At 42.3% G+C, this 13540-nt stretch overlaps 1 protein-coding gene across 2 annotated transcripts in view; it reads right to left on the bottom strand.

The window, feature by feature from the left end:
• LOC124129059 overlaps positions 1-13244 on the bottom strand; it is a 69467-nt gene extending 56223 nt beyond the window's left edge. Inside the window, exon 1 of one of the 2 annotated variants that reach the window (XM_048381061.1) lies at positions 13089-13244. The gene's annotated coding sequence lies outside the window, so the exon portion shown is untranslated. The remainder of the gene's footprint in view (positions 1-13088) is intronic. The other variant, XM_048381060.1, reaches the window with a different exon arrangement.
• Between the last annotated feature and the right edge of the window lie 296 nt (positions 13245-13540).

Here is a 13540-nt window from a genome sequence, read left to right as displayed (position 1 = left end):
TGTAATTCTCGCGATCTCGACCTTTGGAAATGAGATAAATATGCCCAAAACACGAGAATGCGATATCGCGAGAACGCGAGATTTCGTGATTGAGATTCTCGTGTTTTGGGCATATTCACCTCGTTTCCAAAGGACAAGATCGCGAGAATGTCCCCTACAGTATTCCATAATCAGCCCTCTGTCCCTGCAGTCCATATATACTCAACAACAAGTTGACTTTAATGCAAGCCCCATGCACTTAACTACCCAAGAATGGGTATAACAACATATGCGTTAACAGTTATTACAGTTATTTGCGCACCGATAAGATAACCCCTACCGACAGGGTGGTGTGGTGGTTCAAAGCCAAAAGATCGATACTGTCGTTTGCCTAATAAAATGCTGTGCGGTGCCTTTGATCAACTAGATTCTTTCGTGTTGTTTATCAAGTCACCAGTTCATCTGTCATGAGTTTTTGTATGTGTGCCCAGTGTATCCACAATTAATTAGAATATTTCATATTGACAAACTATATCCAGAAGTTAGGTATTTGCCAATCAAACAGTTAGATATTTGCCCACAACAAATATGCATTTGCTTAGTTGCATCAGTGCGGTTTATTCATGTTATTCACGCTTTTTGTGGCAGATGGAAATTGAAGATAACGATAGCGTCAGCAGGGATTATGGAGGCGATAAGACATAACTTTAGTTGTTTTTCAGGCCACAAACCTTCATAAATATATTCTTCAAAAAAAGAAACGCAAAGCCAGATTTGTGTGAGGAAGGAAAATTGAGGCCATACCCTGTGTTGATACCAATGCAGTCGTTGTTAACGATGTTATCTATTCAATATGAGGCAAGGACGTCTTGCTCGTAGACCTTCTGCTCTTCAACGTTTTCGTACGGGCTGGTCGGAGATTCTGCGCAGTCCGGGTATTTGGGATGCGGTTAGGGTGGCTATGGGCGTCCTTTCACGTAGGTGGCACAGTCGGATGTAGCGATCTTGGGCAGGGGTGGTTACTCTTTGTCGTCCCCACCTTTGCCGATCACGTGTTGACCCGTGCTGTTGAAGCCTTGTGATGGTGCTGGGCGCTACGTTGAAAAACCCTGGCTACTGCTGATCGGGATTCCCATGTCTGCAAAGCAGCCTGTGACGCTGTTTCTTTGCACTTCTGCTAATCTTGGCATGTTGTTGAACTTTGACTGTTCGATTGACGCAGATGCCAGGCAAAACCTTTAATACCGTTCATAGTGCTGCTGCACGTGCAGTACGTGCAGCTCCGTGGCCCTTTTGTTAATGCACTGGGTGCGTTTTTTCCCGAATTGTACGTGTTTCCCGACTAATGGCTTGCAAGTCCTTGTTCTGATCATTTTGATCAGGGGAATTTGTCACTGACACTATAATAAATTAAACCTCATCATTTTGCATCTCTTGGTCCACTCAGTTTTGCTTTTATGGCCAAAAATATCCGTTTTGCGTTTCGTTTAGTGAAGAGTATATATTTAAGTTACACTACTGCCTAAAAGTTCATTCCCCTAACACGTGTTGAGAACGCGTGTAACACGCATGTGACACGGGTGCTCAACGGGTTGCACACGGGGTGAGCACCCGTTGGACACGGGTGTGCAACGGGTGTGCAGCGCGTGTGCAACCCGTTGCACACGCGTGTGCCACGCGTGTAACACGGGACCGGGTTCCAGTTGAAGTTGACAAAATTATCAAATGAATAGTGAGATAAAACAAAACAGTGAGATGTAAAATTTGAGTTAATGAGCGGCCATTGAGCTGTGTTAACCAGACCGTAAATACAAGGTCGGCCCGTCTTAATTAGTGTTCGGTTGTCAGACTTTTATGGCATGAACCATTCCACTAGGGTCCCGTCTAGCCATTGTGCCTAGCCGACAGTAGAACAGTAGTGAATTTAGATGCGAGTTTATTGCTAGAGGAACCCTCGTGTTGACACGATTGTCGCGGGTTGGTAAATGTTCGCCATTAATAAAATGATTGTTTGTGGATTGCGAACATATTCATTTGCCCACACGTGTCATTCCATTTGATTGCAAATAAAACGTTTTTCGTTCGCCAAATTTATGCTTTAGACAGTACAATTATGATATAGCCGTCACCACTACTAATGTCTCATTATTTCACGTAGGAATATGTCCCATTTCCCCACACCCCACTTTCTGTTTTGTATTTTGAAAGAATAAATAAAAGAAGGTTTTGTGTGGGACACTTTTATACTAATTATAAGAGGATGTTGTAAATGAGTATGAACAGCCATGCTGTCTGACTGTTGATAGAATTTGAGATCTTCACAATCACCGGGTGTGACCATGTAGACAGAATCTCGTTAGGGTTTGTGATTTTTACATTTGCCAATGACTATAGTGAGTATTGCTGGGGATACCAAACGTAACAGTTTATTATTAGAGGTTGTGAGTACCTATACCACGTAGATAGGAAATCTTTAGGATTTTAATCCTTCTTTGAGAGGCATTTAGAAGTTGGAGTACTACGTTAGGATAAGATTTATGGGTGACTTTAATCCTTTCTTTCTCTGTTGGTAATCCTTTCACGTTGATTGGAGGAAGTCACTCAAACAGGTCATGACAGGTCGTGAGTTTACTCACTAACTACTGTGAGCGTTTTTGGCATAACATCTTTTCTTGTATAAACATAGAAACGATGCTCACTCACTCACTGTTAATCTTCTGCAGTTTGCTGGCAAAGTGGGGATAAACCTCAGTGTCAAAGACGATCAAACTTAGTTCGAATCCTTGTTTATGTGTGACATCTCCCAAATGGGGACATTTTCATAAACTTGGCAAGTGATGATGAATTTTAATATTATATTATTATAGTTTATGAAATTGTTAATAAAACTTTAATAAAATTGTGCTTCACTCTCACGAAAAATATATTGTCTGTGAGTAAATTTATATGTCACGTTTCATCGACATTTTTCAGTGATATTGGGACTACATGAAACATGGCTGGTTTTACATTTCTGATACAGGTGCTTGACTGACTGAGTAGTTCATGATCAATTAGATATGTTTAAAACAGTCAAGTTTGCAACAATAGATGAATAAGTTCATACATTTGGACCGCAGTTACCGATTAACAACTTAAGACATAGAGACAGGGAGGAGATATATAACCAAACCTATGGTCCTGTTGAGACAGTTGACAGTTAGAACGTTGAATTAAATGACAGTAACTAATTTGAACATTCCCCAGTAATATCATAAAATACATCATAACTCATAACAGTCCGAGAAACAGCTTCCAGCCATATACTAGTATTGAAGGGACAATCGCTTTTGACAGTTTAAAAATAAACTCACCTTAAGGTGCTTGGCAAGTCAAAACTGACCTCCCTGAATATGTTTTTTAGGTTTGACAGCAACTATGCTTGTGGATTTCAGAAATAGACATGATTTGTTAGCTAGATGTTATTACAATAAGCGAAAATGTCTTAAAAGTCCACAGTTTGTTTAATAGTACAAAAAGTGTGTTATAGATCTATCAACTTTTTCTTTTATTGAACATAATATTTGCACTATATTGCTGTTAGCTGTAAATAATCTAGCCTCCCCATGTACGTAACTTACATATATGTATGTATGACCAGAACAGCAAATAAAGTTCTGGTAGATAGATTACAGCCTATTCTAATAAGGATAAGGGGGTTTTGGGTTTGGCTGGGTGGGAGTGGGTGATAAAAGAATATTCAATAATATGGAACAGTTTGGGCCTGGTGGGGGTGGGGGTGGGGTGGGGGTGGGGGGGGGGGGGGGGCAATCGTGGGAAGGCACGGCGTCGGCTGGCGAGCATGTGTGGCTAGAAGTCTAGCGGCGGTATCCTTCTAGTAGTCTCTTGGTCAGCTTCTCATCCTGGGGGTCGGGATTCTGGTAGAGACTCTTGGCAAGGAGGGCGGCGGTATTGGCGACGACGTGGTTTGAGGTCGGTACGCCACTACTCTGGAAGAAGTGGTTCAAGTCTGTGTAGTTTGTGATGTCGTACACGATGTCCTGTCCCCCCTTCTTGTGCACAATGACGAAAGGGACTCCTTGTTTGGCGTAGAGATGTTCCTTTGGGGTGTTGATCTTGTCAACCTTGTAGTGGTTGATCGGATTGTCTGACTTTTCCACTAGTAACTAAAGTTCTTTGGTATGACCTCTTTTATCCCTGCTGACGTTATCCTAATGTTCAATTTCAGTCTGCCTCACCAAGCGTGAGAAAGCATTGTACATGTTCTGATAAACCACACTGATGCAATTAAGCAAATGAATATTTGCTGTGGGCAAATATCAATTTTCTATATATATATTTGTGGATATGAAGCATTCTAGTTAATTGTGGATACACTGGGCAGACAAAATTGTGTTTATTTCCAGGCCATCCTGATCGTCGTTTACTACTATAAGGTGTATGTTTTGAGGCAAGATCAAAGGCGCCGCACAGCATTTATTAGATAACAGACGGGGTCGTCCGTTTCGCTTTAAACAACCACCCCACCCTGTCTGTAGGAGTTATATAATCGATGCGCAAATAACTGTGTCAAGTCCACTGCCGGGCTGATGCGGTGTCAGTGTCAGCGATGAACATGAATGCTCAAATTATAGACCTGTAGCACTCACAAGTTGCTTAGCCAAAATATTTGAAAAGTGTATATTCAATTCTCTGATAACAGCAAATATAACCTTAGAAATAGATTCAACATACAAACAATCAAATGTAGAACACAGACCTATGCTTAATAATAATTTCTTCTGGATATGATCAACCTGCGGAACCCTCTATCCGATGAAGTAACTAATGCTCGCTCTTTAAAAGAAATCAAATCATTAATTAATCGTTCTGATGCAATTACTAATAATTTAGACTTCAAATATTTTCATAGATCATGCCAAATTGTCCACTGTCGCCTTAGGCTCGGCTGCAGTGACTTAAACGCTGATAAGTTTAGACGACGTGTATCAGACATACCAGACTGCACTTGTGCATATCACCTTGAAGATGCAATTCACTTTTTCTATAACTGTCAAAAAATACGATAATATCAGAAACACTGTGTATTTGTACACACATGGGTATGGTCTAAACATGATATTACGTGGCAGTAGTTAAGCAGTTCTACAAACATGACTCTTCTTAAATCAGTTCACGACATCATTGTCAAAAGCAAAAGGTTTGAGTAGCTTAATTTTATGCATGTAGTAAAGGAAAACTGCATTACCTTATTTCACAGACAACACTTGCTTCAGTGTATTGGCTTCGTGTATTTCATTTGTGCATTTTGTATGTTTATGTTCATCCCTCTCTTATATATATCCAGCTGTTGTTAAGATGTTACCTGTAGAGGTATTTACGTAAGCAAGTTTTGCTTGTTTACCGATCCAAATTTCTTTTGAAATAAAAATACGTTTAAGCCAACACAGCTAACCCTAAAACACATGATTGTAAACTATTCAAAAGGGAGCACTAATCTCTTGCTTCTTCTCGGGTGTCGGACTCAAACTCAAACTCATTTATTCTTAGAATAACATGACATACAATTATCTACAATTTTTATTATGTACAATTTAACAAAAATAATAAAAATAGGATACGTGGATACTAATACAATTTACCAATTGTATTGTACACATTGTTAAGGAATTTAGATAGGCCTTTTAGATTTCTTACACTGTTTGTGGTCATAATTTTCTTAAATGTTTGGAAACTTAAGATATTGCTTATTTAAAAGTTCATATCGCCGTTGGTGAAAAGCTTCACATTGGAATAAATAATGCAATTCATCTCCCACAGTGAAAGATTCAGAGAGTGGACACTGGCTGTCTTCCCTGGGAATGTTCAGCCATCGACCAGTTTCAACTGGTAATCCTTGATTAGAAAGTTCTGACTTTAATTTTGAGAGCAGTAGATATTTCGCAAATGAAGGTTGATTCTTCAGGTAATACGACCTTTGGATTTCCGCTTGGGCTTTCTAGCTGCCGTGAGTCAATTTGCTCGTTAACGCAACCGGGCATGACAAGAGACTGGGCTACCAGTCTGCAAGGACAGCTAAATAAGCTTACGCATTTTTGAAAACTGATTGGTTACCCGAGATCTATGAAGATTTCAACAAAGGGCGCATGGTAATTAATTTCTTCAGCCTAAACAAACAGACAAATAACGGCGAAAGCTCATCGGATGTCGTTATTTGGAAATACCCCTGATGGTTACAGTTTAATAATAAAAAAGTATCCCTGAGTGAAAGCATTTGCGGATTTCGGATTGCGTGGATGATACAATTACTACTCCCTTGTTGTCATCCACATTTTCTGGTATAACCCTACACTTGTGTATGTGTCGTAATTCACTTGCTGCTCAGTTAATGAATTTATAACATGTATACTTAGTTGTAGCACCGCTCAGATTATAAAGGTTCAAATTTGTTCTTTCTTGTACCTGGGGTAATTATTCCATCTAAATCCAGGTTTGAAGTGAGGTGGAATGTGAGTTATGTGATATGCACGTGGCAGCCCAGCAAGAGATGTATGGTCAGTTGCTTTACTTTTTTTGTAAATCAACTGGTCATTCCCAGACATCAAAGGATCAACAGGAAATACGTTGATTGATTAATTACTGTTATCTTGCACAGTGGATATGTCAAAAGTAAGTGTTTACATGTGAAGGTAGGTTTACTAAACCTAGGGAATACACTCATATCATGGCGTGAGGTACAGATGTAAAAACAACATACTTTGTTCAAAGGGTAACCGATAATACACTGACTGGTTGTTCATTGTTTTCTAACTCAATGTATGTTTTTAAGAACCGTGGACATTATAAAAATAGTTGTCACGTGGGCTTTCTCAGCTAACTTGGCACCTATGTGAAACAATTGAAACAAACTAAGTGATCAGTTAAGAAACAAACACGGGTTATAATATTCGATACATTTAAATAACGTTTAAAAACGATATATTTCAATATTTTAATATATTTCATATATATTCCAAATATTGTTTCCAAATAATTATTATTAAAGCATTTGATTTTCACATAGACATTTGACATCGAATAAGTATTTTTGTACAGCAGCAGACGCAATGGATATTGTTCCTTTCTGTTGATATTCCCGGATACATTATAACTTTGGTAGGTTGTAATAATGATATTTGCATTTTGTTTTCATTCATTCGCTGCAGCTTTGAACAGAATCATTCTTGTTCCTTTCCGTTTGGTTGGGAAGTTTTTCGATGCGCGATAGACGTTGTTTTCACAAGTATTTTCTTTTGTAAGCGTGTATATGTTACAGTCAATGTGTAAAATATGATTCACTCAGGCAATTTATTAAATATCTAAATATTTCAGTCATTTTACAAATTGACTGAATAATCCATTCATTTATTTAACCGACTGACTAAAAATGATAAAGACGATCAAAAGAGCTTAAACACATCACAATATATTAATTATGCTAAGAAAAGAAGCCAAACAATACAGAACTGTACTTGGTGATGATATTAAACATAAACAAATATTTGGAATTCGTTATCATATTAATAAAGATGGACATATTTTCCAGTTAATTTGTAAAATAAAGTGAATATTTAGGCGTTTAATAAATTTCCTTAGTGAAATCTGTTTACATTTTGAATGTAAACATATACACACGGTAAAATAAGCAATGTTCAGATGAAATATTTACTTTGTGTTGCAAGTCAAAATAGTGTACACAAAGATCGCACAATTACCAAGCAAGTGACTTACCAAAACTGCATCACCATTACCGATGCTCCCCACAAATATACTTACATTTCCAAAACTGTATTTCATTTTTGTTGATCAATGTGACCATACTTCCTTCTACTTTCAATAAAAATGCGCTTACGAATGGCGAGCACAGGTCGCGAACAAGTCTAGATTTCTGCAATATCATCCGGGTACTCACTGGGAAAATGCAGTAATGCACACTGTGGGGTCAAGCGATTGACCCCACAGGATATAGCTGAGAACTGTCTCTCAGGCGGCCCTGGGATATGATTGTGGCAGTTACAGGTTTTGTTTGACTGTCAACTAACCAGTAAATGACTTAGTGTCAGTATTAGTATATAGTGCATATAATACACAGTGTAGTTAGTATTAGCATTAGTCATTATTATTATTAATATTAATATTTAGTATTAGTATTTAATATTAGTATTTAGTATATAGTATTAGTATTAGTTTGCAGGGATTTTAATGACGATTTGATACTACACCTTTTAACTTAGTTATGCTTGGGTCAGTCACTACCCTATCAGCTCCTTTGTGTCAGCCAGGGCAAATGTTCTGGTTGAGTGGTTGACCCTATTGTTTTCTTTAGGGTCAGCTTTGCATGCTTTTTAACCCTCACTTGCACCTCAGTCACTACACAGACAAGTCACTGACAGACGACAGCAAGTGGGCACATTTTATAGATTTTGTAAAGTCAAGGTATGTTTCCAATTAAATACTCAAACATATATAAACCATCTTTTCATAAATAAGATTATATATAGGTGTACGTTAAATAAGGTATTTGTTATGATCTGTGTGAGATTTAGTCAATGTCTGACTCTCCTGGACAGGGTGTTGTTTGAATATGTTTATAAGGCTTTGTCATATATTTGTTAAATGTTAATTGTAAGTGTGTGGGCATTTATGATAGTTTTAGTATGTTTAGTAATTAATTGTGTTTTATGGTAGTGTTGTGTTCAGATCTGTAAATATGTATAAACAATAGCACTGATTTGATAATAATGTCCACACGTGCAAGAGCACTGTGTAAGGAAGCTAGTTTTATTGTACATTTAGAATAATTTCCATAGTTATAGGTACTGTAGCCCTGGCTATGTAGTCGCGACAGACTAAAGTGTAACCTACATACATGCAAGAGCACTGTGTAAGGAAGCTAGTTTTATTGTACATTTAGAATAATTTCCATAGTTATAGGTACTGTAGCCCTGGCTATGTAGTCGCGACAGACTAAAGTGTAACCTACATACTTCTGGTATGTTTACTTATCACCACATGTAAATATATTATTATTATTATTATTATGTTTATCTATTGATCACATTTTACACCACTTAAGAAGTATTTTGATTTGACGTATGCATAAACTATATGTATGTATAATGTAATTCTAATAATGTACCATGTTCTGACGTATACATATCCTCTATACATGTATAAGGTAATCCTAATAAAGTATCATGTTCTCATTTTAATTGTCATAATTTACAAGATTCTTATTGAGTGTTATTGTGCATTTCAGGGTGTGAAAGAAAGTATACCATACATACTCGTCATCTAATAAAATGAATCACACCCGTAGCCGTGTTTTGACATCATTTTACGGTGCACACACATATTCTGCTACATGATATCGTTATAATACTACTGGGGAATGTTGAAATTAGTTTCTATCATTTGCTCATTTTGTTCAACAGGACCATGACGCTCGTTATATATCGACTCCCTGTATATAGTTATCAGCATTTTCATCTATTGTTGCAAGCTTGACTGAATTGTTTACGCAAAAAGAATCTAACTGATCATGAACTACTGAGGCATTCATATTTTATTAATATGGGTCGGGTGCCTTTAAGTCAATAAAGACTAGCACGATTTGTATATATATCTTCTGGAAGGGGACAAAGATGCTACCCCGAGATGATACATGTTACAGTTAAGAGTCTCAATTAAAGAGAATGTCACCCTTCTGTTTTTTTATATGAAATTTTTAAACACTCGTCGATGAGCTGGGTATGGCGATGGGTGTGGTGCTGGGTGTGGTGATGGGTATGGCGATGGGTGTGCTGCTGGGTATGGTGCAAGGTATCATGCTGAGAATGGTGCTGGGTGTGGTGCTGGGTGTGGTGATGGGAATGGCGATGGGTATGGTGCTGGGTACGATCATGGATGTGGTGCTGGGTGTGCTGCTTGGTATGGTGCTGAGTGTGGTGCTGTGTATGGTGCTGGGTCTGGTGCTGGGTGTGGTGCTGGGTGTGGTGCTGGGTGTGGTGCTGGGTGTGAAGCTGGGTGTGATGCTGGGTGTGATGCTGTGTGTGGTGCTGTGTGTGGTGCTGTGTATGGTGCTGGGTGTGGTGCTGGGTGTGGTGCTGTGTGTGGTGCTGTGTGTAGTGCTGGGTATGGTGATGGGTATGGTACTTGGTGTTGTGATTAGTATGGTGCTGGGTGTGGTGCTAGGTGTGGTGATTTGTGTGGTACTTGGTGTTGTGATTCGTTTGGTGTTGGGTATGGCGCTGGGTGTGATGCCTGGTGTGGTGCTGGGTGTGGGACTGGGTGTGGTGCTGGATGTGGTGCTGGGTGTGGTGCTGGATGTGGCGCTGGGTGTGGCGATAGGTGTGGTTCTTGGTGGGGTGCTGGGTATGGTGTTGGGTGTGGTGCTGAGTGTGGTGATCGGTTTGGTGCTGGGTCTGGTGCTGGATGTGGTGCTGGGTGTGGCGCTGGGTTTGGTGCTGGGTGTGGTGCTTGATGTCGTGCTGTGTGAGGTGCTGGGTGTGGTGCTGTGTATCGTGCTGGGTGTGGTGTTTGGTGTGATCACGGGTGTGGTGCTGGGTATGGTGCTGGGTGTGATGCTGGGTGTAATGCTGGGTGTGATGCTGGGTGTGGTGCTGGGTGTGGTGCTGGGTGTGATGCAGACTGGAGTGCAGGGTGTGGTGATGGGTATGGCGCTTGGTATGGTGTTAGGTATTGTGCTGGGTATTGTGCTGTGTGTGCTGCTTGGTATGGTGCTGGGTGTGGTGCTGTATATGGCGCTGGGTATGGTGCTGGGTACGGTGCTTGGTATGGTGCTGGGTGTGGTGCTGTGTGTGGTGCTGTGTGTGGTGGTGGGTCTGGTGGTGGGTCTGGTGGTGGGTCTGGTGCTAGGTATGGTGCTGGGTATGGTATTTGGTGTTGTCATTGGTATGATGCTGGGTGTGGTGCTGGGTGTGGTTCTGGGTGTGGTGCAGGGTGTGGTGCTGGGTCTGGTGCTGGGTGTGATGCTTGGTGTGGTGCTGGGTGTGATGCTGGGTGTGGTGCTGGGTGTTGTCATTGGTATGGTGCTGGGTGTGGTGCTGTGTGTGATGCTGGGTGTGGTGCTGTGTGTGGTGCTGTGTGTGGTGCTGGGTGTGGTGCTGGGTGTGGTGCTGGATGTGGTGCTGAGTATGGTGCTTGGTGTGGTGCTGTGTGTGGTGCTGTGTGTGGTGCTGGGTATGGTGATGGGTATGGTACTTGGTGTTGTGATTCGTTTGGTGTTGGGTATGTCGCTTGGTGTGATGCCTGGTGTGGTGCTGGGTGTGGGACTGGGTGTGGTGCTGGATGTGGTGCTGGGTGTGGTGCTGGATGTGGTGCTGGGTGTGGCGATAGGTGTGGTTCTTGGTGGTGTGCTGGGTATGGTGTTGGGTGTGGTGCTGAGTGTGGTGATGGGTTTGGTGCTGGGTCTGGTGCTGGATGTGGTGCTGGGTGTGGCGCTGGGTTTGGTGCTGGGTGTGGTGCTTGATGTCGTGCTGTGTGAGGTGCTGGGTGTGGTGCTGTGTATCGTGCTGGGTGTGGTGTTTGGTGTGATCATGGGTGTGGTGCTGGGTGTGATGCTGGGTGTAATGCTGGGTGTAATGCTGGGTGTGATGCTGGGTGTGGTGCTGGGTGTGGTGCTGGGTATGATGTTAGGTATGGTGTTAGGTATTGTGCTGGGTATGGTGCTGTGTGTGCTGCTTGGTATGGTGCTGGGTGTGGTGCTGTATGTGGTGCTGGGTACGGTGCTTGGTATGGTGCTGGATGTGGTGCTGTGTGTGGTGCTGGGTGTGATACTTGGTATGATGTTGGGTCTGGTGTTGGGTGTGGTGCATGGTGTTGTGCTGTGTGTGGTGCTGTGTGTGGTGGTTTGTGTGGTGGTGGGTCTGGTGGTGGGTCTGGTGCTGGGTCTGGTGCTAGGTATGGTGCTGGGTATGGTATTTGGTGTTGTCATTGGTATGATGCTGGGTGTGGTGCTGGGTGTGGTGCTGGGTGTGGCTCTGGGTGTGGTGCAGGGTGTGGTGCTGGGTCTGGTGCTAGGTGTGATGCTGGGTGTGGTGCTGGGTTAGGTGCTGGATGTGGTGCTGGGTATGGCGCTTGATATGGTGCTGGGTATGGTGCTGGGTGTGGTGCTCTGTGTGGTGCTGGGTGTGGTGCTGAGTGTGGTGCTGGGTGTGGTGCTGGGTGAGGTGCTCTGTGTGGTGCTGGATGTGGTGCTTGGTGTGGTGCTGGGTGTGGTGCTGGGTATGGCGCTCTGTGTGGCGCTCTGTGTGGTGCTGGATGTGGTGCTGGATATGGTGCTGGGTATGGTGCTCTGTGTGGTGCTGGGTGTGGTGCTGGGTGTGGTGCTGAGTGTGGTGCTGGGTGTGATGCTGGGTGTGGTGCTGGGTGTGGTGCTCTGTGTGGTGCTGGATGTGGTGCTGGGTGTGGTGCTGGGTGTGGTGCTGGGTATGGTGCTGGATATGGTGCTGGGTATGGTGCTGGGTGTGGTGCTCTGTGTGATGCTGGGTGTGGTGCTGGGTATGGCGCTGGATATTGCGCTGGGTGTGGTGCTGGATGTGGTGCTGGGTGTGGTGCTGGGTGTGATGCTGGGTGTGGTGCTGGGTGTGGTGCTTGGTGTAATGCTGGGTGTGGTGCTGGGTGTGGTGCTGGGTGTGGTGCTGGGTTTGCTGCAGGGTATGGTGCAGGGTATTGTACATGGTATGCTGCTAGGTATTCTACATAAAGTATGGTGCTGAGTATGCTACTGGATATAGTGCAGTGTATGGTGCTGTGTATTGTATAAGGTATAGAGCTGAGTATGCTACTGTGTATAATTCAGGGTATGGTGCTGGGTATTCGACTTGGTATTGTGCTTGGTATTGTATAAGGTATGGTGCTGATTATGCTACAGGGTGTGGTACAGGGTATTCTACTGGGTTTTGTGCTGGGTATGATGTCCGTGAAATAGAGCAAACTTATACATTTTGACCAGGTTACTCCATTCCCAAGAGGGTAAGGAAATACATTACCTGGGTAAAGGACAGTTACAGTTATGAAATATGATATCAATGTTAAGCAATACTTACATCTTGACCCCTCCTCCACCATACATAACCACCTGCTGAAAGGAGGCAAAGACAAAGCTAGAAAGGCGCAGAATATTTGTATCTCCGTCAGACAATCACACCAGGTATTTTGATAGAGTGCAGCCAGTACGACGCTGCACACTGTAATCTGCTTGACAACAAACCTTTCCTGCTGTGCAAGGTCACAGAGATATCGCGGTTTCAAGTACGTTTTCTTTTAATTTTCCCGGTTTCGAAGAGACAGAATGTTGAACATAAGAGGCCGACCATTTGGTACTCGAGGGGTTCTTGAATATGTCACATTCACAAAAACCCGGTGTAAACGTGGATTGCGTTTTTTTAACTTTCAACGATTCATTTGGGTCATTTTGACATACCACCCTCGTAGTGATAACATAATATTTATCTCGTGACTCTAGTTTGCAATACTGTTGCACCTCATTTACCGTCTA

The sequence above is a fragment of the Haliotis rufescens genome, unplaced genomic scaffold, assembly GCF_023055435.1.
Source record: "Haliotis rufescens isolate VD_foot unplaced genomic scaffold, xgHalRufe1.0.p SCAF_35, whole genome shotgun sequence".
NCBI lineage: Eukaryota > Metazoa > Mollusca > Gastropoda > Lepetellida > Haliotidae > Haliotis > Haliotis rufescens.
The sequence above is the reverse complement of the archived record's forward strand: the minus strand, read 5'-3'. Positions and strand labels throughout refer to the sequence as shown.